The sequence below is a fragment of the Ovis aries genome, chromosome 4 (genome assembly GCF_016772045.2).
Source record: "Ovis aries strain OAR_USU_Benz2616 breed Rambouillet chromosome 4, ARS-UI_Ramb_v3.0, whole genome shotgun sequence".
NCBI classification, from domain to species: Eukaryota; Metazoa; Chordata; class Mammalia; order Artiodactyla; family Bovidae; genus Ovis; species Ovis aries.
This window is the reverse complement of record NC_056057.1, coordinates 89,705,434-89,732,561: the sequence shown is the minus strand read 5'-3', so window position 1 is coordinate 89,732,561 and position 27,128 is coordinate 89,705,434. Positions and strand designations below refer to the sequence as shown.

The 27,128-nt window shown below is 39.3% G+C and overlaps 1 long non-coding RNA gene across 1 annotated transcript in view; it reads right to left on the bottom strand.

Moving 5' to 3' along the window:
• Nucleotides 1-15,087, bottom strand: part of LOC132659720 (uncharacterized) — a 38,247-nt gene extending 23,160 nt beyond the window's left edge. The window contains exon 1 of the long non-coding RNA XR_009600459.1: nucleotides 14,849-15,087. This is a non-coding gene — a long non-coding RNA (uncharacterized LOC132659720). The remainder of the gene's footprint in view (nucleotides 1-14,848) is intronic.
• Between the last annotated feature and the right edge of the window lie 12,041 nt (nucleotides 15,088-27,128).

Below are 27,128 nucleotides of genomic sequence, written 5' to 3'. Positions count from 1 at the left end.
CGTCTTTTAATTTCATGGCTGCAATCACCATCTGCGGTGATTTTGGAGCCCAGAAAAATAAAGTCAGCCACTGTTTCCCTATCTTTTGCCATGAAGTGAAGGGACCAGATGCCATGACCTTAGTTTTCTGAATGTTGAGCTTTAAGCCAACTTTTTCACTCTCCTCTTTCACATTTAACAAGAGGCTCTTTAGTTCTTCTTTGCTTTCTTCCATAAGGGTGGTGTCATCTGCATATCTGAAGTTATTGATATTTCTCCAGGCAATCTTGATTCTAGCTTGTGCTTCTTCCAGCCCAGTGTTTCTCATGATGTACTCTGCATATAAGTTAAATAAGCAGGGTGACAATATACAGCCTTGACGGACTCCTTTTCCTATTTGGAACCAGTCTGTTGTTCCATGTCCAGTTCTAACTGTTGCTTCTTGACCTGCATACAGGTTTCTCAAGAGGCAGGTCAGGTGGTCTGGTATTCCCATTTCTTTCAGAATTTTCCACAGTTTATTGTGATTCACACAGTCAAAGGCTTTGGCATAGTCAAAAAGCAGAAATAAATGTTTTTCTGGAACTCTCTTGCTTTTTCCATGATCCAGTGGATGTTGGCAATTTGATCTCTGGTTCCTCTGCCTTTTCTAAAACCAGTTTGAACATCTGAAAGTTCACGGTTCGTGTATTGCTGAAGCCTGGCTTGGAGAATTTTGAGCATTACTTTACTAGCATGTGAGATGAGTGCAATTGTGCGGTAGTTTGAACATTCTTTGGCATTGCCTTTGTCCATATTGTAGTATATATCAGTCCTTTCCTTTTTGCAGTTGAATAATATTTCATTCCTTATATGTAGAAATAACATTTTTTTCTCCATTTGTCCCCTAATGGGCATTTGGTTTTTTTCCACATTTTGGCTGAATAATACTGCCTTGAACTTTTGTATATATATATTTTTTATGTGAACATATGCTTTCATTTGAATTCAAATGAAATTACCGTAACCTAGAAATGGAATTTTAGGTTATATGATACCTATATTTAATAATGATGACTTGATTTTTAATTCTGCCTCTTTTCTTACCCTGTGTTTTTAAGCAAACTTTTCCTCAGTTGCTTTTCGTATAGAATGGAGCCAACAGTACTTCACATGCTTGTTTTAAAGCAAGTAACTATGTAAAAGGCTTATAACTATAAACATCACACAAGTGTTTTTTTAATCAATTTTAAGTTCTTCTTTAAAGATTTTGTGAGAATCCTAATCCTTTTGTAATAAAAAGAACAGTCTCAGGTTTCATCAGACCTGGACACCTTTTCCAGTACTAATCATTGTTTTTTTTCCAAGAATGTCTAAAGCCGTGTTTTTCTGTGCTTAAATTGAGACTTTTCTTTAGTGCCATGGGATTTTTTCAGGCAAGAATATTGAAGTGGGTTGCTGATTCCTTCTCCAACAGGTATTAATAAATAGTGCTTATTCTTTACATTGGCAAAAGATCAAAGTTCACCTAAATATAAACTTTATAGAGGCTTCATTTCCCTGCAGCGTAGCTTCCAAACACTTTACTTCCTACCTTATTTGTAAGTTCTGGGGAAGAATTTTAATGATTTTCTTGGCCCTACACTCTTAACTCTATAGTGTCTTACCCTATATGTCTCTGTCACATGGCACTCAAGGAGCCAGTTTTGTTCTGCTCCATTTTTTGGTATGAATTTCTTGCTTGTTGGGGTACAGCATGAAATGGCTCTTACCATGGTGTAATACCCTGACTTTCCCTGGTAATTTACTGTACATTCCACTAGTTGTGTTTCTGACTAAGCCAGTTAAGCTGACAACCACATAGACTACATTGATAGTAAGATCCCAAGTCCTGGGGAGCTCTGTTTTAACAATATGACCCAGAGGACTTTGGGTCTCAGATTTTATTACTATAAAAGCAGTTTGCTTGGCATAAAGATAAAATATGATTTATAGTCAACTGTCTGGCAAATACATCAAACTGTTCTTAAGCAAAGGAGATAGAAAGGGACTTCTATTTACTGAGATCTTACTGTGTGGAAGACGCTAGTTGCTTTAAGGGATATTTTGGACCAGGTCAAGGTTGAAGCATGATATGAGATCCTCTATTTGTGCCTAATAGCACAGCTTCTTGTTGCAAAATGTCCCAGGGACTTTGTGACCATCACAGAGTGCTCCTAAGGACTGACATAGACATCTTGACACACATCTTGTTTTGCACGGGTACAGGATATCTGTAAGTGAGAATTTAAACCTGATCCACATATTGTATTCAGACACCCACAAACAATTGGAGGGGCCTAGGATTCTTTGAAGGAGGCCGGCCTGGAGAAAGGGATCTTAGAAGTTCTGAGAAGATATAGAACAGCTCTAAGCTGGTAGCTTGTCTGAATGTCAAAGAAAGGCATGGATGTGGCAGCAAGAGTCTGCACATGACCTTCCCTGACATTGCTTCTCACCAGGTATGAGTGTGCTACAGCTGGGACCTACCTGCAAATCTGGTTCTAGGGAACTAACTTGAAATATCTCTCATCATGAGACCTGACAGGAATTTTTCTACTGCTCAGAAAGGGAGAGAAACATGAGAACAGCAGCCTGAGGCTAAGAGTAGGGACAGGAGAAAAAATGACTGAAGGCAAACCTCACCCACAGGGCCTCCCAGACACAATTAAATTAGTGGGAAGTGCTGTGCTGTGCTTAGTTGCTCAATCTTGTCCAACTCTTTGCGACCGCATGAACTGTAGCCCACCAGGCTCCTCCGTCCATGGGGATTCTCCAGGCAAGAATACTAGAGAGGGTTGCCATGCCCTCCTCTGTGGATTCCCAACCCAGAGATCAAACCCAGGTCTCCCACGTTGCAGGCAGATTATTTACCATCTGAGCCACCAGGAAGGGCTGCCATCAAAAACCTGATTTTTTTATTGTTGAGGAGATGGTCTCAAAGCCTTGAGAGTTAGAGACATTATTATAAATGTGAAATATAATACATTTATTTATTAGTCAGTTATTTTTTGGCTGTGCTGGGCCTCCATTGCTGCATGGACTTTTCTTTAGTTGCAGCGAGCAAGGGCTGCTCTCTAGTTGTTGTGGGAAGCTTCTCATTGAGATGACTGCTACTGTTGCGGAGCACAGGCTTTAGGGCCTATAGGCTTCAGTAGTGTGGTGCAAGAGCCTCAGGAGTTATGGTTCCTAAGCACAGACTCAGTAGTTGTGGTGCACAAATTTACCTGCTCCAGAGCATGTGGGATTTTCCAGGGCCAGGGATTGAACCCGTGTCTCCTGCATCAGCAGGTGGATTCTTCATCACTGAGCCACTAGAGAAGCCCTCAATGTGAAATCCTTATGTGTCTTGTCAGCTGAAGCCTAAGGCTACAGGTTATGTGCATTGAACCAGCACAATTAATTTTACAGAAGAAAAACTGAGGCTGAGTGATATGAGTCACCTAACTGCACAAAGATACTAAACAGCAGACTCAGGAGTCAACGCCTGATCTGTGTGACTGCAAAAGCCAGGATCATTGCCCCGTACCCTTTGCTTCCCGAAATACAGAAGGTTCAATGGATCATAATCAATGTGCACTTACAGTTTTCCAAATAACTTGATAAAAAGGAACATATGTTGAGCAATTATTCTATGCTGAGTGATTTGCCTGTGCATCAATGTAATTTATTGATAAATTAATCAATATTTTGATTTTTTTCTATTGTGTTTTCACCAAGGAATAATACCAGGGCCCTACACCTTTATATTGTCACCCTGCTTATTTAACTTATATGCAGAGTACATCATGAGAAACGCTGGGCCGGAGGAAGCACAAGCTGGAATCACAAGCCATGAGAAATATCAATAACCTCAGATATGCACATAACACGACCCTTATGGCAGAAAGTGAAGAAGAACTAAACAGCCTCTTGATGAAAGTGAAAGAAGAGAGTGAAAAAGTTGGCTTAAAGCTTAACATTCAGAAAACTAAGGTCATGGCATCCGGTCCCATCACTTCATGGGAAATAGATGGGAAACAGTGGAAACAGTGGCTGACTTTATTATTCTAGGCTCCAAGATTGCTTCAGATGGTGATTGCAGCCATGAAATTAAAAGACGCTTACTCCTTGGAAGGAAAGTTATGACCAGCCTAGACAGCATATTTAAAAGCAGAGACATTACTTTGCCAACAAAGGTCCATCTAGTCAAGGCTATGGTTTTTCCAGTGGTCAGGTATGGATGTGAGAGTTGGACTATAAAGAAAGTTGCACACTGAAGAATTGATGCTTTTGAACTGCGGTGTTGGATAAAACTCTTGAGAGTCCCTTGGACTGCAGGAGATCCAACCAGTCCATTCTAAAGGAGATCAGTACTGGTTGTTCTTTGGAGGGACTGGTATTGAAGCTGAAACTCCAGTACTTTGGCCACTTGATTCAAAGAGCTGACTCATTTGAAAAGACCCTGATGCTGGGAAAGATTGAGGGCAGGAGGAGAAGGGAATGGCAGAGGATGAGATGGTGGGATGGCAGAGGATGAGATGGTTGGATGACATCACCGACTGGATGGACATGGGTTTGGGTAGACTCCAGGAGTTGGTGATGGACAGGGAGGCCTGGCGTGCTGTGGTTCATGGGATCACAAAGAGTCGGACATGACTGAGCAACTGAATTGAACTGAACACCTTTGAATTTTAGATTTCTTTTACCTCAGAGTGAGTTTCAGGACTCATTTCAAAGCCCACTGCCAATACAGGGATTAAACTGCATTGTCCCAAAAGAGACAAAAATGGAGGCTTTAAAAGAGTGACCCAACCCTGGAGGTTGTTCCCCAGTTGAAACACGGGGAAGATTGTAGAATCTTCGAGTGCTTGACTCAGCATTCTGGAGATAACAAGTCCTGGTGGCTTAAATGATGAAGAATTGCCTGCAATGAGGGAGACCTGGATTCTATCCCTGGGTTAGGAAGACCCCTGGAAGAGGACATGGCAACCCACTCCAGTATTCTTGCCTGGAGAACCCCCATGGACAGAAGAGCCTGGTGGGCTACAGTTCATGGGGTTGCAAAGAATTGGACAGGACTGAGAGACTAAGCACAGCACAGCACATATGAGAATGGATGTTTGAATACCTGTGATAATTATCATTAAAGGCTGCATGTTAAGCACCTGGAGTAAATCATTTTTGACCAAGGAGTTGATAGAGAGAAACACTGCAATTATATATTGGTCAGGCCACCCAAGGAGGCCCTCTCCAGTATGTGGCATAGAAGTAGGGCCCAACTATTGCTGAGAACCAGAGATGGATAGTAGCCATCCCTGTTGACCAAGAGCCAGGCTCTTCCAGATTTTCATAGGAATATGTAAGCCTCAGGGCTTTTGTAAGCTCCTGTGAGGGTAACCTCAATTAATCACTTATACTGGACTTCATTTATTGACTTTGATAAGTTGTGATAGGGCCTAGAGGAGCTATCCCATGTTGAAAGTCAGGAATGGCGGCGGTAAGGAGATAACCCTCGTCCAAGGTAAGGAGCAGCAGCTGTGCTTTGCTGGAGCAGCCGTGAAGAGATACCCCACACCCAAGGTAAGAGAAACCCACGTAAGGTGGTAGGTGTTGCAAGAGGGCATCAGAGGGCAGACACACTGAAACCATACTCACAGAAAACTAGTCAATCCAATCACACTAGGACCACAGCCTTGTCTAACTCAGTGAAACCAAGCCATGCCTGCAGGGCAACCCAAGATGGGCGGGTCATGGTGGAGAGGTCTGACAGAATGTGGTCCACTGGAGAGGAAATGGCAAACCACTTCAGTATTCTTGCCTTGAGAACCCCATGAACAGTATGAAAAGGCAAAATGATAGGATACTGAAAGAGGGACTCCCCAGGTCATTAGGTGCCCAATATGCTACTAGAGATCAGTGGAGAAATAACTCCAGAAAGAACGAAGGGATGGAGCCAAAGCAAAAACAATACCCAGCTGTGGATATGACAGGTGACAGAAGCAAGACCCGATGCTGTAAAGAACAATATTGCATAGGAACCTGGAGTGTAAGGTCCATGAATCAAGGCAAATTGGAAGTGGTCAAAAAGAGATGGCAAGGGTGAACGTCAACATTCTAGGAATCAGTGAACTAAAATGGACTGGAATGGGTGAATTTAACTCAGATGACCATTATATCTACTACTGCGGGCAGGAATCCCTTAGAAGAAATGCAGTAGCCATCATGGTCAACAAAAGAGTCCAAAATGCAGTACTTGGATGCAATCTCAAAAATGACAGAATGATCTCTGTTTGTCTCCAAGGCAAACCATTCAATATCACAGTTATCCAAGTCTATGCCCCAACCAGTAACGCTGAAGAAGCTGAAGTTGAACGGTTCTATGAAGACCTACAAGACCTTTTAGAACTAACACCTAAAAAAGATGTCCTTTTCATTATAGGGGACTGGAATGCAAACGTAGGAGGTCAAGAAACACCTGGAGTAACAGGCAAATTTGGCCTTGGAATGCGGAATGAAGCAGGGCAAAGACTAATAGAGTTCTGCCAAGAAAATGCACTGGTCATAGCAAACACCCTCTTCCAACAACACAAGAGAAGACGCTACACATGGACATCACCAGATGGTCAACACTGAAATCAGATTGATTATATTCTTTGCAGCCAAAGATGGAGAAGATCTATACAGTCAATAAGAACAAGACCAGGAGCTGACTGTGGCTTAGATCATGAATTCCTTATTACCAAATTCAGACTTAAATTGAAGAAAGTAGGGAAAACCGCTAGACCATTCAGGTATGACCTAAATCAAATCCCTTATGATTATACAGTGGAAGTGAAAATAGATTTAAAGGCCTAGATCTGATAGATAGAGTGCCTAATGAACTATGGAATGAGGTTCGTGACATTGTAGAGGAGACAGGGATCAAGACCATCCCCATGGAAAAGAAATGCAAAAAAGCAAAATGGCTGTCTGGGGAGACCTTACAAATAGCTGTGAAAAGAAGAGAGGTGAAAAGCAAAGGAGGAAAGGAAAAATATAAGCATCTAAGTTCCAAAGAATAGCAAGAAGAGATAAGAAGTCTTCTTCAGTGATCAATGCAAAGAAATAGAGGAAAACAACAGAATGGGAAAGACTAGAGATCTCTTTAAGAAAATTAGAGATACCAAGGGAACATTTCATGCCAAGATGGGCTCGATAAAGGACAGAAATGGTCTGGACCTAACAGAAGCAGAAGATATTAAGAAGACGTGGCAAGAAACATGGAAGAACTGTACAAAAAAGATCTTCACGACCCAGATAATCATAATGATGTGATCACTAATCGAGAGCCAGACATCCTGGAATGTGAAGTCAAGTGGGCCTTAGAAAGCATCACTATGAACAAAGCTAGTGGAGGTGATGGAATTCCGGTTGAGCTGTTTCAAATCCTGAAAGATGATGCTGTGAAAGTGCTGCACTCAGTATGGCAGCAAATTTGGAAAACTCAGCAGTGGCCACAGGACTGGAAATGGTCACTTTTCATTCCAATTCCAAAGAAAGGCAATGCCAAAGAATGCTCAAACTACCACACAATTGCACTCATCTCACATGCTAATAAAGTAATGCTCAAAATTCTCCAAGCCAGGCTTCAGCAATACGTGAACCATGAACTCCCTGATGTTCAAGCTGGTTTTAGAAAAGGCAGAGGAACCAGAGATCAAATTGCCAACGTCCGCTGGATCATGGAAAAAGCAAGAAAGTTCCAGAAAAACATCTATTTCTGCTTTATTGCCTAATCCAAAGCCTTTGACTGTGTAGATCACAATAAACTGCGGAAAATTCTGAAAGAGATAGGAATACCAGACCACCTAACTTGCCTCTTGAGAAATCTGTATGCAGATCAAGAAGCAACAGTTAGAACTGGACATGGAACAACAGACTGGTTCCAAATAGGAAAAGGAGTACATCAAGGCTGTATATTGTCACCCTGCTTATTTAACTTCTATGCAGAGTACATCACGAGAAACGCTGGACTGGAAGAAACACAAGCTGAAATCAAGATTGCCGGAAGAAATATCAATAACCTCAAATGTGCAGATGACACCACCCTTATGGCAGAAAGTGAAGAGGAGCTAAAAAGCCTCTTGATGAAAGTGAAAGAGGAGAGTGAAAAAGTTGGCTTAAAGCTCAACATTCAGAAAACGAAGATCATGGCATCCGGTCCATCACTTCATGGCAAATAGATGGGGAAACAGTGGAAACAGTGTCAGACTTTATTTTGGGGGGCTCCAAAATCACTGCAGATGGTGATTGCAGCCATGAAATTAAAAGACGCTTACTCCTTGGAAGAAAAGTTATGACCAACATAGTTAGTATATTCAAAAGTAGAGACATTACTTTGCTGACTAAGGTCCGTCTAGTCAAGGCTATGGTTTTTCCTGTGGTCATGTATGGATGTGAGAGTTGGACTGTGAAGAAGGCTGAACACCGAAGAATTGATGGTTTTGAACTGTGGTGTTGGAGAAGACTCTTGAGAGTCCCTTGGACTGCAAGGAGATCCAACCAGTCCATTCTGAAGGAGATCAGCCCTGGGATTTCTTTGGAAGGAATGATGCTAAAGCTGAAACTCCAGTACTTTGGCCACCTCATGCAAAGAGTTGACTCATTGGAAAAGACTCTGATGTTGGAAGGGATTTGGGGGCAGGAGGAAAAGGAGCTGACAGAGGATGAGATGGCTGGATGGCATCACAGACTCGATGAAGGTGAGTCTGAGTGAACTCTGGGAGATGGTCATGGACAGGGAGGCCTGGTGTGCTGTGATTCATGGGGTCGCAAAGAGTCGGACACGACTTAGTGACTGAACTGAACTGAACTGATATTTAGAAAATAAAGAACCATGACAACTCTTGTACCTTGAGTTATATGGAGCTATTCATACCTATTATACATGTAGCAACACACTTTCAATTCACACAATACATTTCTGAGGTTCTGGTATCATTTTCATTTTTACAAATAAAGAAATCAGTCCTTGGAGAAGCTAAGCAACTTGCCCATGTTCACAGGACTCATAAGCCTCACCTAAAAAAAGTTTTTTTTTTAACTGGAGGATAATTGCTTTACATTATTGTGTTAGTTTCTGCCATATATCAACATGAATCGGCCATAGGTATATGTATGTCTCATGTCTCATGAACCTCTCTCCCATCTCTCACCCCATTCCACCCCTCCAGGTTGTCACAGAGTAGAGAATTTGGACTTCCCTGGGGGCTCAGTGGTAAAGAATCTGCCTGCAATGCAGGAGATGTGCGTTCATTCCCTTGATCAGGAAGATCCCCTGGAAAATGGCATGGCAACCGACTCCAGTATTCTTGCCTGGAGAATCCATGGACTGAGGAGCCTGGTGGGCTACAGTCCATGAGGTCGCAAAGAGCTGGACACGGCCAAAGCAACTTAGCACAGCACAGTACACAATATGGAGAATTTAGGCTTTTCAGACTTGCTAGCCAAGCGACTTCACTTTCACTTTTCACTTTCATGCATTGGAGAAGGAAATGGCAATCCACTCCAGTGTTCTTGCCTGGAGAATCCCAGGGACAGGGGAGCCTGGTGGGCTGCTGTTTGTGGGGTTGCACAGAGTCGGATACGACTGAAGCGACTTAGCAGCAGCAGCAGCCTTATAAAATCACTGCAACAAGTTTCTTCCACATGCCTTGAAAACTAATCCAAGGAGTCTGTCACCATAAGCTATATAAACAAATTGTTACTCAGCATAAATCGGATTTGTAGCAGAATTCACTCTTATAAAACATTTATTGATATTCAATTATATATAGGACACAACAGAGTTGTCTGTAAAAAAGGTACATCTTCGAATTTAGTTGGAGAGATAGAATTGTCAAGAGAGTGTTACAGAAAATAAATGTTATAGGAAATTTGATTGGATCACTAGTAGAAAGTGCAATGGAAAGATTAGATGAGTCATAAGACATCAGTTCCATTCTGATACCAACTGTGCCACTTCTAGCTCCTTTAAGATTCTGAATTTCTCTGGGCCTCAGATTTGTCATTTAGAAACTGTTGATAGCCATATGTTCCCTTCTTTCCTCAGAGGGTTTTTAACCTTATATGTACAAAAATGTTTGCAAAACTGTGATGAACCACAAACAAAGACTGTTTATCCCTTTCCATTACTGCCATGTTTCATGATTCATCGTAACTATGATGATCACTTTCCTGTGGCAACTTGATTAAGCTATAGTACCCAGTTGTTTCATCAAACATTAGTCTAGATGTTGCTGTGAAAATATATTTTTACATTTTTGACATTATTCTTTAAATCATGTAAAGCATATTATACTTCATAATGCAGATGGGCTTCATCCAAATAGTTGAAGACCTTGAGAGAAGAAATGGAAGTTCCCTGAAGAAAGGAATTCTGTCCCTAGGCTGACTTCAGACTCAAGACTACCACAGCAACTCCTGCTAAAGTATCCAGCTTCTCGACCAGCCCTCTCAATATCAGATTTGCCAGCTCCTACAGTCATATGAGACAACTCTTTAAAATAACAGTCTCTCTAGAATAAATATGAAAGGTATATATAGGTATATATGCATAGACATACGTAAAAAGTCAGTCCTTAGTATCTATGGAGGTTTGATTGCCGAAGTCCTCATGGATTCCAATATTCATGGATACTCAAATCCTTTAAATAAAATGATTTAGTACAATGAATACAGTTGGCCCGCCTTATCTGTGGATATGGAGAGCAGACCATCTGTGTATATACAGATATATGTATATCTGTATACATGTACATGTACACACATATTTACACACACACACACACACATTCTATTGGTTCTGCTTCTCGAGAATTCTCTCTAATAAATAGCTCTTCTGAACGAAGAACTTACTTTGACTAGAAAAATGTGAAAAGCAATCAAAGAAAACTCAGAAAGTTGTATTTATTCTTGACATATATTCTCTAGGTCAATTTTGAATATATAGTTATTATAGAGTATGTTTCATGATAATATCTTCTATTATTCTAGTGAAAAGTACACACTGAATATACCCAAGTAGGAAGACTGATGAAATATGAATGTTTGCTGTTGTTTGGGGGAGCAGATTTGCTTGTTGAGGCCTGAGTGTGTGCCTTTGCTCAAGGCACTCCTTGCATTTGGAATACCTTCTCTCCTAGTCATCCTTTGTATGAATGGTATGCAACCCATTTTCTAAGGCACAGTTCAGTGGCTCTCCTGAGGGGAAATGCCCAGTTCCTCTAGCTGAAAGTTGTCACTACCCCTTTCGACTCTGTTCCTCTTACAGTATTCATCACCTTATGTCCTGAAGTAGTTATTTGCATTTGTGTTGTTCCCACACCTGGAAATAGCAATCCTACATCTGGAAATAACACTGATCAATCAGAGCTGTCATCAGGGCCTGCAGTAGCTCCTTGCCTAAGATATCTTGATACATATATACTGCATAAATAAACCTTTGTGGGTTATTTTGGTCTTTTGAGTTTAAGCTCTTTTCTCTAATTTGTCTATAACAAGTCCCATAAGGAGTTTCTATCAGAGTGACTGTGATCACTCACATGTGACAGAGCTCCAGTGGTGAATATTTATCAGGTAGTGAAAGAATGCGGAGAGGGCAATGGCAACCCACTCCAGCACTCTTGCCTGGAAAATCCCATGGAGGAGCCTGGTAGGTTGCAGTCCATGGGGTTGTGAAGAGTCGGACACAACTGAGCGACTTCACTTTCACTTTTCACTTTCATGCATTGGAGAAGGAAATGGCAACCCACTCCAGTGTTCTTGCCTGGAGAATCCCAGGGACAGGGGAGCCTGGTGGGCTGCCGTCTATGGGGTCGCACAGAGTCGGATACGACTGAAGTGACTTAGCAGTAGCAGAAAAGCAACAGCATGGGGCTTTAGCTACAAGGTTGAAAGTTGGCTTAAAATGACATTTTAAATGAGGGAATTTTATGAACAGAGGTAGTGAAATCACACAGGCTTTGAAGTGAACTCTGGTGACTTCATAGTAACCAAGGTACTACCTTGTTCTCTCATGAAATGTTCTTGATATTTATCAGTGACATAAATTCACTGCTAAATATGTAACAAAAGCAAAGTACAAGTATCTGTGTACAGCATCAAATATTTCACTTTCAAAGATATTTTTATGCCTTCAATGAACAGTGTGTACTTTTCATCTAAATTCAGAACACTTTACTAACTTAGCATTTTGTGAATAGACACAGTGGCACAAGAAGATAAAATGACTTTTCTGGAGTAAAAAACAGAGCTGAAATCTATTTTAGGTCCCAGAATACTTAAATTCCAATTTACATGTTTGACAAGCAATATTCCTTGTATCTCAGAAGGAAAATTCATTGAAATGGTATGGTTGGAGAGCAAAAATATTTTTCTGAGTTCTATTCAACTAGCTTTACACTTTAATGCACCTAAAAATTCTTAAAGCCAGCATTACTCTGAAAGTAATCTATAACCATCTATAATACACTCAATCCATGGATCCAATATTTATTGATTGATAACATATAATAAAACTATATTGAGAGTTGAGGACCTATCCATGAGGAAAACATAGCTCCCACCCTCAGGAAGACCACTGGTTATTGGGAGAGGGTGGACATACACACTAATTCAACTGCTAAATCTTGATTGTTGCTTAATGTTACTTTTAGTTTTCCCTTCTGTCTATTCACTGTGGTAAAACAGATGATCCCCTTTACTATCTTGCAGCTGAAAAGGTAAGATCTTTCTCCCTTTATATTGCGATTGCCCCTTCCTTGCTCAAAAAACGCAAACAGAATTCTTTAGAAATGAAGTTTAACTTTTCTGGATTCAGGCCCACTGAGGAAGATAATACTGGATTATCACAGAAAGGGCATGGATAGAAGTCTATTATTTGGAATTGAAGAAAGGGGGTGATTGAAACCTAGAGGTGTTTTCTTGAGGTGCATGGGGACTTGAATTTTATGCCCACTCAGATCTCAGTAGGCAGAAGGACCCCTGACAGGGGATGGATGTAGGAGACGACCGACTCAATTTCTATCTCTGTGGTCCTCTGCGTCTTGGAGATTGCTTCTGGGGCTGAGACGATCATGGAGGTAGGGTACTACATAGCAAGAAAGTAGCCTAACTTAAACTAGGTGGCATGGGCTTGACCAACGGGCAAGACAACTAGACAACTAGAATGAACTCAACTCAAGAATCTTTTCCTCCTTGATGACACAGGATACTATACAAAGCCCCTGGGAATCATGAACCATCTCAAGGAAGAGCTCTCTAGTATCAGTCAGTATGAAACATGCTAGCAAGAGAGTTCGGAGCAAGGTTTATTTTGATTTTTCAACATAAGGCAATATGATTTTTGCTTCGTGTGAGTCTCATGGGACAAATTCATATTCCTTACAGTCAGATGGATAAAGAAATACTAAAGAGAGAGTATACTGTGTGCCTGAAATGCTCCTAAGAGATAGCAATTACCCCACTCCCCAGATTTTAAAACTTGTTTGATCACTTTAGTGTTTTGCTATTGGAACATGTCTTAAAACTGATACATATCTTTAACATTTTATTTGCTTTGCTTTGATTTTCAAAAAAAAAGTTGCTGTTTTAGAATCAAGAAAATATTATAATTCCCTGTGGGGAACTAAGGGGGACAGGAAGGTATAATAGAGGAACTGATTAGTTTTAATGTACTCAAAAGATGAGTAGTGAGCAAAGTGGAGTAAAGACAACATATTTGTAGATGGAAATACATGGGAAAAGCATCACAAATGCAAGAAAATCTGAGCATCATTGGCAGGAAAATGGTTTGGCACCTCTTTTAACCAATATACAAAAATACTTGTTGAGGATGTATTCAAAGAGTGTGGAAAATTATAGCAACAAAAAATTTTGCATAAAGCAAATTCCTTTACTGGTTGACTTCCACTGGCCAAAGCATAGTCAATGCTCTGAAAAAAAAATGTGACCACTTAGTGGCATGCTTATTCATAGATTAAAAATTTTAAATGAAAAGATGAATCATATCCCCATTAAGCAGCATTGTGACCTACGCCCTGGACCTTGGCATTTTGGTTATTTGTTACTGCTTATTTGCAAGAAAGTTCAGTATAGAGAGCTAATTCTAGCAAGGAGAGCTTTGTTTTGTATTTTTATATCTGCTCAAAGACTTGCCTCTTTTGGCAGAAGTGGGATAAAAACTTTACATTTTGCTGAGGACAGCAGGTCAAAGCCTCTATCATCTGGCAACATATTTTCAATGTAGTTCAGGGCTGTGCAGTACTATTAGAAGTTGGCACTGGGCTGGGGCTGTCCATGTGGCCCACACCTTAATCTAGCTCTGAGTTCAAGGAACTCAGAGCAGCAAAATTGTGTTTATGGCAGGGATGGAAAATGAGGCAGAATAGTAAATTACTGTTTTAATGAAATACTTTGGCAATACACTATCTCTCTTGATCCCTACATCATTGTGCTACAGGTATCATCACTTCCATTTGAAAGATGATAAAACTGAAACTGAGAAAGTTAAACTACCTTAGAGGAGACTAAGCAAACAATAAATAGGTAGAAAATGGAGTACAGGTTCTCTGAAGCTCAATTCATGTCCAGCCCAGTACCCCCCTTTATAGGCACTATGATTCTCTAATCCCAGTGAAAGATTCTTTTGTTTGTTCAAAGAAATCATTGTATTTAATTTTTCAATAATTTTTTATGCCACAGGTATCAAAGCAAATTAGAGAATGAAATTAGAGAATCACAGCAAATTAAAGAAGACTCTTTAGAGTCCCTTGAACAGCAAGGAGATCAAACCAGTCAATCTTAAAGGATATCAATCCTGAATACTCACTGGAAGGACTGAAACTGAAGCTCCAATACTTTGGCCTCCTGATGTGAAGAGCCGACTCATTGGAAAAGACCCTGATGCTGGGAAGGACTGAGGGCAGGAGGAGAAGGGGATGACAGAGGATGAGATGGTTGGATGGCATCACCCATTCAATGGACATGAAATTGGGCAAACTCCAGGAGGTGGCGAGAGACAGGGCATGCTGCAGTCCATGAGGTTGCAAAGAGTCAGATACGACTTGGCAACTGAACAACAACAGAGAATGAAAGTAAATTATCAGACTGCTTTCGATTAGAAGAACACCGTTTCCCTTTTTGACACTCAGTGTAGAGGTGCCTGTGTGCTCAGTCACTTAGTCACGTCAGACTCTTTCAGACGCGATGGACTGTAGCCCACCAGGCTCCTCTGTCCATGGGATTCTCCAGGCAATAGTACTGGAGTGGGTAGCCATGCCCTCTTGCCGAGAATCTTCCCAATCAAGGGGTGGAACCCACATCTGTGTCTTTGGCATTGCAGGAGGATTCTTTAGGCACTGAACCACCTGGGAAGCCCTCAGTGTAAGGGGTTGTGCTTCCCTGGTGGCTCAGGTGGTAGAGCGTCTGTCTACAATGCGGGAGACCTGGGTTCAATCCCTGGGTGGGGAAGATGACCTGGAGAAGGAAATGGCAAACCACTCCAGTACTGTTGACTGGAAAATCTCATGGACAGAGGAGCCTAGTAGGCTAAAGTCCATGGGGTCGCAAAGAGTCGGACACGACTGAGCACATTTCCACTTTCCACACAATTATCAGGCTCCCAGTTGTTAATGGTAGAAGCTGCACCTCATTATGTGACTTCTTCTAAAATGTGAACCATAACAAAAGGGACAGCCACATAATTGGGCGCTGGGACTACCAGGGCCCCTCCCACATCCTGGAAGGCTCCTGTTTTCCAGTGGAGTTGGTAGCTGTTGTGAAAACTGGCAAATTCAAACCCAAGCAGTTGTGGTTTGTAAAGTTCTGATAGAGTTAAGGTAAGCAAATTTATTTGTAGCAAAATACATGCAGCGACAGTCCTTGGGATAAACATTCCTAAATAAGTTGCTGAAACACTGTGGATTTTTAACCACGAAGTAATTCCCTGGTAATCAGTTTTGAATGCTGACAGGCTTGTTTTCTTCCTGGTTTCTTATTTCTGACCTTTTTAATTCCTTTCTTTAGCAACAGTTAGAATATTCCAACATAACTCTTTCCAAGGACTCTTTGTCAGCAGCTGTGAAATCTCTAAACTTCTGTTTCTATTTGGCTAATCGTTAAGTGAGGCCAGTGTGGGGCTGGTGTCACACTTTCTAGTGGAATTAAGCAACTTCTCAACTGTTGGAAAATAAAGATTCTTGATTCCAAACATCCCAGTAGTTTCTAAAACCTACTGTCACACTGCTATTACAGAGCATACTAAAAGTCTGTGCTTAATTTAGAACATGCTGAAACCACTTATCTTATTTTTTTATTGTGTATGTGTGTTTTCAGTTTATCCTTGCCATCTTATTTTAGTAAACAGACTGCAATTAAAAAATTTGTAAAAGATAAAAACTAGAAACATCTCAATATACTAGGACAATTATTTATTATCTAAAAATCATTCACACTAAATGACATCCAAACCACTGAATAAAGCCCCCTTTTACATATATACGATGCTATTATATGCCTATGCTTGTGTGTGCGCGCACACACAAGCACACAGCACCAGCAATGGCAGCAACCATGTACCTTCTAGAGGAAGTCCTTGCCAAAATAATAAGATGAGATATAAGCACAGTATGATTATTATGTTATTGAAGGGGAGTGACTAAATGCTGTTACACACAGTGGTGATTCAGTACATTGTATTTTTTGGGTAGAGTTTTAACATGCCTATGAAAGTTGCTCTTCAGGATCTTCAAAACAGATGGCTGAATACAGATGAGTACTCAGCCAGGTCATAAAGTCATAGTAATGAGAAGCATAGGTACTTCTCAAGATTTCTTCAGGAGCCTTAAATACTGTTTAAAGAGCCTATATAGGTGGTTCACAATTATCTTCTCAAACTTATATTTGTCCCCAACACACCTAATCTACTCCCATCAGCATGAAACAAGCTTTTCTGGCATTGCTTCTTTGTACAAATAATTCTCTTGCCTGTAAATACTTCTACTCCTTCTGTGTCTGTCAATATTTTAATGCTCTCTACTCCCACAGAGCAGCCTGCTGGGCTCCATGGATCACAGAAGAGTCAGACATGACTTAGTGATTAAACAACAACTCACATAACACCTTCTCAGTGAAGTACTTTTCAATGACCCTGGGGACGGTTGAGCAGTTACCCTCTCTGTTTTGCTAACACTGTTTACACCTGTCTTAAAGCACCTAACATGATAATATGTGGTCTACCACTAAACTTCATAACATTTCCAGAGTTTTAGACAAGAAAAAGAAATATAATTAGAAAACAGAACTAACCAACCAAAAGTTGGGAAAAAGTCCCTGCAGAGGAGGCAAATCTATCCGTGTAATTATATTCAAACTGAAGATAATGATCATGGTCTAATTCTTCTTTAAATTATCAGCACTAGGCCGGGGTTTGATGTATAAAAGACACACAGTGAATATTTACTTAAGTGAATCAGGATTTCAGTGTTGGATTTCCTGATCATAAATAAAAGACATTTCCTTAAACAGGTATCTGTTCACGTCACTGCTACACTTGAGAAAAAAGGTAGAGGTTTATTATATAAATACTTTATATTTATTTACATAGTGATAAAAATAATTGCAACTATTAGTCAAAAATCTGGCCTTGAAAAATTCTAAGTATGGTTAAATCAGTTTTAAGTATGTTCTTGGGATATTAATGCTTCCCAGGTGGTTCAGTGGTAAATAATCCATCTATCAATATAGGAGACTCAGGAGACGTGGGATTGATCCCTGGGTCAGGAAGATTCCCTGGGGGAAGAAATGGCAACCCACTCCGGTATTCTTGCCTGGACATGGACTGAGGAAACTGGTGGGCTACAGTCCACAGAATTTTTGCAAAGAATTGGCACAATTGAGCATGTATGCATCTTAGGGAATATGTATTCCAGGAAAGAAGGAATTCCACAATCAAGTAAATTTAGGAAACAATGAGTTAAATGAAATTAAACAAGTTACTTTATTGTATGACTTATCAAATCCCGGTATGTGTTGTAAATTTCTAAAAGGAGGGTGGAGTATGATACATTTCCCAAACTTATTTGACAAAACAATCTTTTCATTAGAGAAGATCGGGTGGCCATATAATTTATTGCTCAAACTGGGACACTTTTGAATGCATGAGCGTTAATATTTGTATCAGAACAATAGGTATAAATTGAGATTATGCCAGGAAAACCAGGATGTATGATCACCCTAATTCTACAGGATTAGTTTTCTTTTGGAATACACTTTGAGAAAAGCTAAACTAGCAAGTCAAAGCTGAAAACTATTTCTATATTAATACACATCCAATATTAGCATTTGAGTGGATGGTACAGCGCATGAAAATTTCAAAACTATTAAGCAAATGTTATATTTCAATTTTTCCAGCACAACCATCCTCACCATTTTTTACAACTTCTCCTTTGAAAGTCTATAATATGAATGATGGAAGTGATGATAGAATTGGGGAAGAACAGAACACAATGTAATTCCTCACTCAACAGCTAGGATTGGCCATATTGTAAATGATTTTAACTTTCAGGAAGGTAGCAGTATTTCACACTTTTGAACAAGGATACAAAAAGCTCCATAAGCGTGACGCCGCTTAGAAGTAACCCAAGTTCCAGACTAGCACTGTCCCCAAAACACAAGAGCCATTATGTAATTTTAAACACTCTAATAGTCACCTTAGAAAATTACTTAAAAATAACAAGTGGAGCTAACTTTAATATTTTTAACTCAACATAGCTATAGTAATCCAAGAATGTGAATGAGATATTTTCTTTTTCACTCTAAATCTTTGAATGTGTGTATTACACATGTGTGTATCACTTACAGCCTAACTCAATTATCAACCACACTTCAAGTGCTCAGTAGCCACATGTGGCTAGTGGTTACCATATTGGAGAGTAACTTCTAGAACTTCTGACATATTTTGTATTTGGTTGTCCAGATGATTTCTGGGTGAAAATAAAATACATCATTGCGTTTAATAGTCTTCTGATTTTCCTGTCACTGTTGTCAACACAAATACTTATTGAAGCAAACTAGGTAATGAGAATAATAGTAATTGGCATTTCTTATTTTCCTACATGCTAGCCACTTGTATCAAGTGTTTTACATGTATTATCTAATGTAATCCCTGTGCGTGTGAGGTAGTTACTATTTGAATTCCTATTTTATGAGAGATAAAACTAAGGCTGAGAGAGAATAAATAACTTGCTCATGGCAGTCACTGATAAGACAAGGCCATGCAGTGGAGGATAAAACCAGGATGCTGATCCAGCTGATCCATGCCCCAGCTTCAAATTTCTACTCAATCTTTTACCAAATGTGATCATCTGGCAAGTTATTTACAAAACAAAAGTTATTTCTGATTTTGTTGAAAAGATTCAGTGAATATACTAATGTAAAGATTTAGCACAAAACCTGTCACATATTAAGCTCAGTTAATGTTGGCCTCATGAGTACATTATTTCTATTAGTGTTATGTTATTATCAATAATATAAAGTAGCAGAGCCAGGAATCAAACTCAGATCTGATTTTTTGATAATATATACTGTGTTACAGCTAATTCTAAAAATTCAATACTATTGCTTTCCATTGTATGAGCTTTTGATGTGTATTCAATTATCTGTTTTTATTTTGCAAATTTCCCTAACATGTTGCAAAGGTCAAAGAAATAGATAATGAGTATTCATGTTGTAAAAACCAGTCAAGGTAAATCAGTTTGAACTTTTTAGAAGAAAGGCATTTACATATATCCAAAAAACTGTAACTTATATGCTTTAAATTATTATGACATTCCAAGCAAATAGGCTTTATTCGTGTCCAAGACTATAACATTAAAATGTTTATGTAGAGATGAAACATTTGAAATAAATTTGAAAATTTTCAAACATACTCAAAACAGAATTTTATAATGAATCCATAAGTACCAATCACACAGTTTCAACAACTGAAAGCACAATTTCATTTCATCTGTTCACTTACCACCACCACCACTGTATTAAAGAAATTTCAGACATCACATTATTTCACCTCTCATTATAGTATATACTTCCAAAAGGTAAGAATTTCCTGTAGAAAATCTCAGGCTTATACTGAGTATACCATTGTTCTGTGCTGTTGGAGAAGACTCTTAAGAGCCCCTTGGACTGCAAGGAGATCAAACCAGTCAATCTTAAAAGAAATCAACCCTGAATACTCATTGGAAGACTGATGGTGAAGCTGAACCTCCAATACTTTTGGCCACCTGATGTGAAGAGCTGATTCACTGGAAAAGACCCTGATGCTGGGAAAGAGTGAAGGCAGGAGGGGAAGGGGTTGACAGAGGACAATATGGTTGGATGGCATCACAGACTCAATGGACATGAATTTGAGCAAGCTCCAGGAGATGGTGAGGAACAGGGAAGCCTGGCATGCTACAGTCCATGGGGTCGCAAAGTGAGTGAACATCAGCCATTGTTCAAAAGATAGATTTAATTTAAGAATCTCAGCTTTAATTCCCCCCTCACTGCCACTTTCCTAAGAAATTTCCAGGTTATAGCAGTAGTGTCAGCATTTCATTTGGTCTTGGACAATGGCTCTTAAACTTTTTGTTCTCAAAGTCCCTTTACAGGGGCTTCCCTGGCAGTCCAGTGGTTAAGACTTCACCTTCCAGTGCAGGGGGAACGAGTTCAATCCCTGGATGGGAGCTAAGAGTCTACAAGCCTTAAAGCCAAAAAATCAAAACATAAAAAAGAAGCAATATTGTAACAAATTCAATAAGTACTCTAAAAATGTGCTGTGCTCTGTCACTTCAGGTGTGTCCAACTCTTTGCAACCCCATGGACTGTAGTCCACCAGGCTCCTCTATCCATTCCATTTCCTTTTCCAGGGGACCTTGCCGACCCAGGGATTGAACCCCGATCCCTGGGTTTATGAAGTACACTTCATTAAAAACATACAGTTTTTCAAGCACAATTGTAACTTTACTGTGGAGAAACCTAGTAGACACCACCTTTATGGAGCTGACATCACCAAAATGGGAAACCAACATCATGTTCTCTTGATGTGAGGCCTGAGGCTATCACAGGATCACTTTTATTATACATGTTTCAAAATATTCATAATCTGCTTCTAATCACTAGGAAACTCACATCAAAAAACACAGTATAAAACAATTGTCCCAGATTCTTAAAAAATTACTGTCATGAAAGCCCATATAGGAAGAAAAGGGTGGGGAACTTGTTCTAATTTAAAGCACCTGAAAAAGACATGGCAATTACACGCGAAGCATACTCTTGAATTAGACCCTGGACCGGGCAATGATAGGGGGTGGACGGTGGAGATATAACATAAATTGGAGTAAAGAAGTATGTCTGTGTCTCTCTCTCAAATGGTTCATGAAAACATTAATAATATTGATAGATAGATGGCAAAACAGAGAATAATAAAGCAAATGTGGCAAATATAAATAATTGATAAATCTGGTTGAAGGGTACACAGGAGTTTCTTATGTTATTTATGTATCTTCTATAGGAAAATTATTTCGAAATAAGTAGTTAAAAAGAAATATACTAATTTGGAATTTTAGAAATTCAGCTAAAATTTCTCCCAATTATACTAAGTTATCAAAAGGTTTATAGAAAATAAACAAACACATTGATGAATAAAACTGCTCTAAAACCTTTCTTAACTTGCATTTTAAAAATACAAAGCAAGAAAATGGAAAATGGAAAAAGCTCACAATTGAATTAAAATAATTGTTACTTATTAACACATATTCTGAACTGAATACTTTTTACAATACAAAGGTCTGTTTATACACTTTTCTAGGCCACAGTCTAAAAGTACTTCACAGTTTTATGGAAATAAACAAATAGTCTTATTACATCAATTCAAATTAATAAGCATGCAGTAAAATCTATTACATGTTATCAGTAGTACAAGTACCTGGAAAAACGAAAAACAGAAACACAGAATTTATCCTTAAGGAGTCTGTAATTTTATTAACCAAAAAATTTTTGCATCCATAATTTAAAAACTCAAATAAATGCCATATATTTTAGGGCTCAAATGTTAATTATCAGTCAGCCTTGTCCAATGGAAATAAAATACAGGTCACTTGTGTGTTGATAGTTTTTAATTTTCTAGAGCCATATTTTAAAAAGTAAAAAGAAATGAAGTTAATTTTGAGAGTATGTTTTATTCAACCCAACATATCCAAAATAATACTTCTATATACAATCAATATTAAAATTATTAAAATATTAAGATATTTTACATTCTTTTTTAATATCAAGTCTCAGAAATCAGTATTTTATATTTACAGCACATTTACATTCAGATGAGCCACAATTCAAGTACTCAACAGACCAATATGACCAGTGGCTACAGTTCTGCACACAAAAGAGTGATAGGAGAATTTCTTCTATTAAAAAATAAACAAACAAAAGACACAAAGATCAATGGAACAGGATAGACAGCCCAGAAACAAACTCACCCACTTATGGTTAATTAATCTATGACAAAGGAAGCAAGAATATACAATGGAGAAAAGACAGTCTTGTTAATAAATGGACCTGGGAAAACTGGACAGCTACATGTAAAAGAATGAAATTAGAACATTCTCTAACATCACACACAAAAATAAATTCAAGATGGATTGAAGACCTAAATGTAAGACAAAATACTATGAAACTCCTAGAGGAAAATAAGCAGAACACTCTTTGACATAAATTGAAGTAATATTTTTTTTGGGTCCCTTTCCTAAAGTAAAGGAAATAAAAGCAAAAATAAACAAATGAGATCTAATTAAACTGAAAAGGAATAACAAAGGAAACCATGGGCAAAAAGGACAATCTACTGAATGGGAGGAAATATTTACAAATGGTATGACCAATAAGGAATTAATTTCCAATATACATAATTAGCTCATACAACTCAACATCAAAGAAACAAACAACCCAACTAAAAAATAGAAGAACTGAATAGACATTTTTTCCAAAGAGGAAATGCAGATGGAAATGGCTACATGAAAAGATGCTCAACATTACGAGTCATCAGGGAAATGCAAATCAAAACCAAAATGAGATTCGATCTCACACTTGGGAGAATGACTATCATCAGTTCAGTTCAGTTCAGTTCAGTCGCTCAGTCGTGTCCAACTCTTTGCGACCCCATGAATCGCAGCACGCCAGGCCTCCCTGTCTATTACCAACTCCCAGAGTTCACTCACTCAGTCCATTGAGTCAGTGATGCCATCCAGCCATCTCATCCTCTGTCGTCCCCTTCTCCTCCTGCCTCCAATCCCTCCCAGCATCAGAGTCTTTTCCAATGAGTCAACTCTTTGCATGAGGTGGCCAAAGTACTGGAGTTTCAGTTTCAGCATCACTCCCTCCAAAGAAATCCCAGGGCTGATCTCCTTTGGAATGGACTGGTTGGATCTCCTTGAAGAACACAAATAACAAATGTTGGGGAAAATATGGAGAAAAGGGAACCCTCATACACAGTTGATGGGAATGTAACTTGGGATAGCCACTATGCAAAACAGTTTGGAGGTTTCTCAAAAACTAAGGCTAGAACTACCATTTGCTGTTGTTGTTGTTCAGTCTTCAAGTTGTGCACTACTCTTTGTGACCCCATAGACTGCAGCACAGCAGGCTTTCCTGCCATTCATTATCTGCCAGAGTTTGCTCAAATTCATGTCCATTGAGTCAGTGATGCTATCTATCTCATACTCTGCCTCCCTCTTCTCCTTTTGCCTTCAGTCTTTCCCAGCATCGGGGTCTTTTCCAGTGAATCAGGTTTTCACATCAGGTTGCCAAACTACTGGAACTTCAGCTTCAGCATTAGTCCTTCCAATGAATATTCAGGGTTGATTTCCTTTAGAATTGACTGGTTTAATCTCCTTGCAGTACAAGGGACTCTCAAGAGTCTTCTCCAACACCACAATTTGAACGCATCAATTCTTCAGCACTCAGCCTTCTTTATGGTCCAAATTTCATATCCGTACATGACTACTGGAAAAACCACAGCTTTGACTATATGGATCTTTGTCAGCAAAATGATGTCAAAATGATGTCACTGTCTAGGTTTGTCATAGGGCTTCCCTAGTGGCTCAGACAGTAAAAAATCTGCCTGCAATGTGGAAGATTTGGGTTCAATCCCTAGGTTGGGAAGATCTCCTGGAGAAAGAAATGGCAACCCACTCCAGTATTCTTGCTTTGAGAACTCCATGGACAGAGGAGCCTGGAGAGCTACAGTCCATGGGATTGCAGAGTCAGATACGACTGAGTGACTAACGCACACACATTAGGTTTGTCATAGATTTCCTTCCAAAGAGCAAGCATCTTTTAATTTCATGGCTGCAATCACCATTCACAGTGATTTTGGAGCTCAAAAAAATAAACTGTCACTGTTTCCAGTTTTTCCCCTTCTATTCACCATGAAGTGATGAGACCAGATGCCATGATCTTAGATTTTGAATGCTGAGTGTCAAGCCAGCTTTTTTGCTCTCCTTTTTCACCCTCATCAAGAGGCTCTTTAGTTCCTCTTTACTTTCTGCCATTAGGGTGGTATCATCTGCATATCTGAAGTTGTTGATATTTCTCCCAGCGATCTTGATTTCAGCTTGTAATTCACCCAGCCACCATTTCACATGATGTACTCTGAATAGAAGTTAAATAAGCAGGGTGACAATATGCAGCCTTGTTGTATTTCTTTCTGAATTTTGAACCAGTAAGTTGTTCCAAATTTGGTTCTAACTCTTGCTCCTTAACCCACATACACATTTCTCAAGAGACCCATAAAGTGTTCTGGTACTCCCATCTCTTTAAGAATGTTCCACAGTTTGTTATGATCCACACAGTCAAAGGCTTTAGCGTAGTCAATGAAGCAGAAGTAGGTGCTTTTTTCTGGAACTTCCTTGCTTTCTCCATGATACAAAAAATCTTAGCAGTTTGATCTCTGGTTCCTCTGCCTCTTTGAAACCCAGCTTATACAATTGGAAGTTCTTGGTTCATACACTGTTGAAGCCTGTTGAGGCTTGAAGGATTTTGAATATAACCTTGCTAGCATCTGAAATAAGAGCAGCTGTACAGTAGCTTTAGCATTCTTTAGGACTGGAATGAAAACTAATCTTTTCCAGTCCTGCGGCCACTGTTGAGTTTTCCAAATTTGCTGACATATTGCATGCAACACATTAACAGCATCATCCTTTAGGATTTGAAATAGCTCAGCTGGAATTCCATCTACTACTCAGCTGTAAAAAATAATGAAATTTTGCCATTTACAGCAACACGCATGGATTTGGAGGACATTATGCTAAGTAAATTAAGTCAAAGAGAGAAATAAAATACTGTATGATGTCATATATATTATCATGATATAGTTTACAACAGACTAGAATATAACAAAAAGAAGCAGACTCAAGCCTATAGAGAACAAGCTAGTGCTTACCAGTGGGGAGAGGGAAAAATAAAGGGACAATACAGGGGTAGGGGAATAAGTACAAACTATTATATATAAAATAAGCTATAATACAGAGAAGATGACCAATAGTGTATAATAACTATGAATGAAATAACTTATAAAAACTGTGAATCACAACATTATACATCTGTAACATATAATACACAGAGGAACTGTACTAGAATAAAAAAGTAAAATAAACAAAAATTTAAAAATAGCCCAATGGCAGTGTATGCCTTAGAAACTGTATTCATATGACCATTTTGAAAATTTAATCCAAGTTTCCCCTGGTGTCATCATCCTAAGGGATATAAAATAATTTTTATTGATAGCAATTACTCAAATTTGGGGAGCTTATTGTTCTGTGGCTTCCACAGAAGAATTTGTTCAGTTGCTCTTTCCTACCCATGGACTGTAGCCCACCAGGTTCCTCTATCCATGGGATTACCCAAGCAAGAATACTAGTGTGGGTTGCCATTTCCTTCTCCAGGGGATCTTCCTGACCCTGCGATGAAACCCACATCTCTTCCATCGGCAGGTGGATTTTCTACCACTGAGTCACCCAGAAGCCCTGGCATAACAATAGTGTGTTGCAATATTCCTTCATCACGGTATTTTTTTCAGTTTCCAGGGATATATTGCCTATGTTCACAGACAATCACCATGCCTACTTCAGTTGAGAAACCGCCTGAAGGAATGCATCATCACTGTCAAAGGCTGTGTCTCCCAGTGCATTCTAAATCTGCAGTTGAAGGATAAGAAATGGAACCACATTCCATTGTGTTCTAATGGAACCACATTAGTCATAATTTATTGTCTCAGAGAAGCAATGTTGTGCTCCAAAATGTAGAAAATGTCCCTCTCCCAAATCTCGTCTTCTGTCATTAAAAGTTCCTTCAGCTTCCCCACCCAAAGCATTTATTCCCAAGAGGCTCTCATTTAATAGATCAGGAAAGAGACATGGTGCCCTCCACAGAATTTGTTTCTAGTGCCCAGGCATAACTCAATGAACCTATAAGCCTGGTCATTCAGGGCCACACAAATTAGATGAGACATAGTGAAGAGCTCTGATAAAACGTGGTCCACTGGAAGAGAAAACAGCAAGCAACTTCAGTATTGTTACCTAGAGAACCCCAAAGACAGTATGAAAAGTCAAAAAGATATGATACCAGAAGATGAGACCCCCAGGTCAAAAGGTGTCCAATATGGTACTGGAGAAGAGTTGAGGGCAATTACTAAAAGCTCCAGAAAGAATGAAGTAGATGGGCCAAAGGGGAAATGACACTAGGTTGTGGAATGTCTGTTGGTGAAAATGAAGTCATATGCTATAAAGAACAATATTGCATAGGAACCTGGGATGTTAGGTCCTTGAATCAAGGTAAATGATATGGTCAAGCAAGAGATGGCAGGATTGAATATAGACATCTTAGAAATCGGTGAATTAAAATAGATAGGAATGGGTGAATTTAATTCAAATGACCATCATATTTATTATTGTGGGCAAGAATCCTTTAGAAGAAATGGAGTAGCCTTCATAGTCAACAAAAGAGTCCAAAATGCAGCACTCAGGTGCAGTCTCAAAAATGACAGAATTATCTTGGTTAGTTTCCAACACAAATCATTCAACATC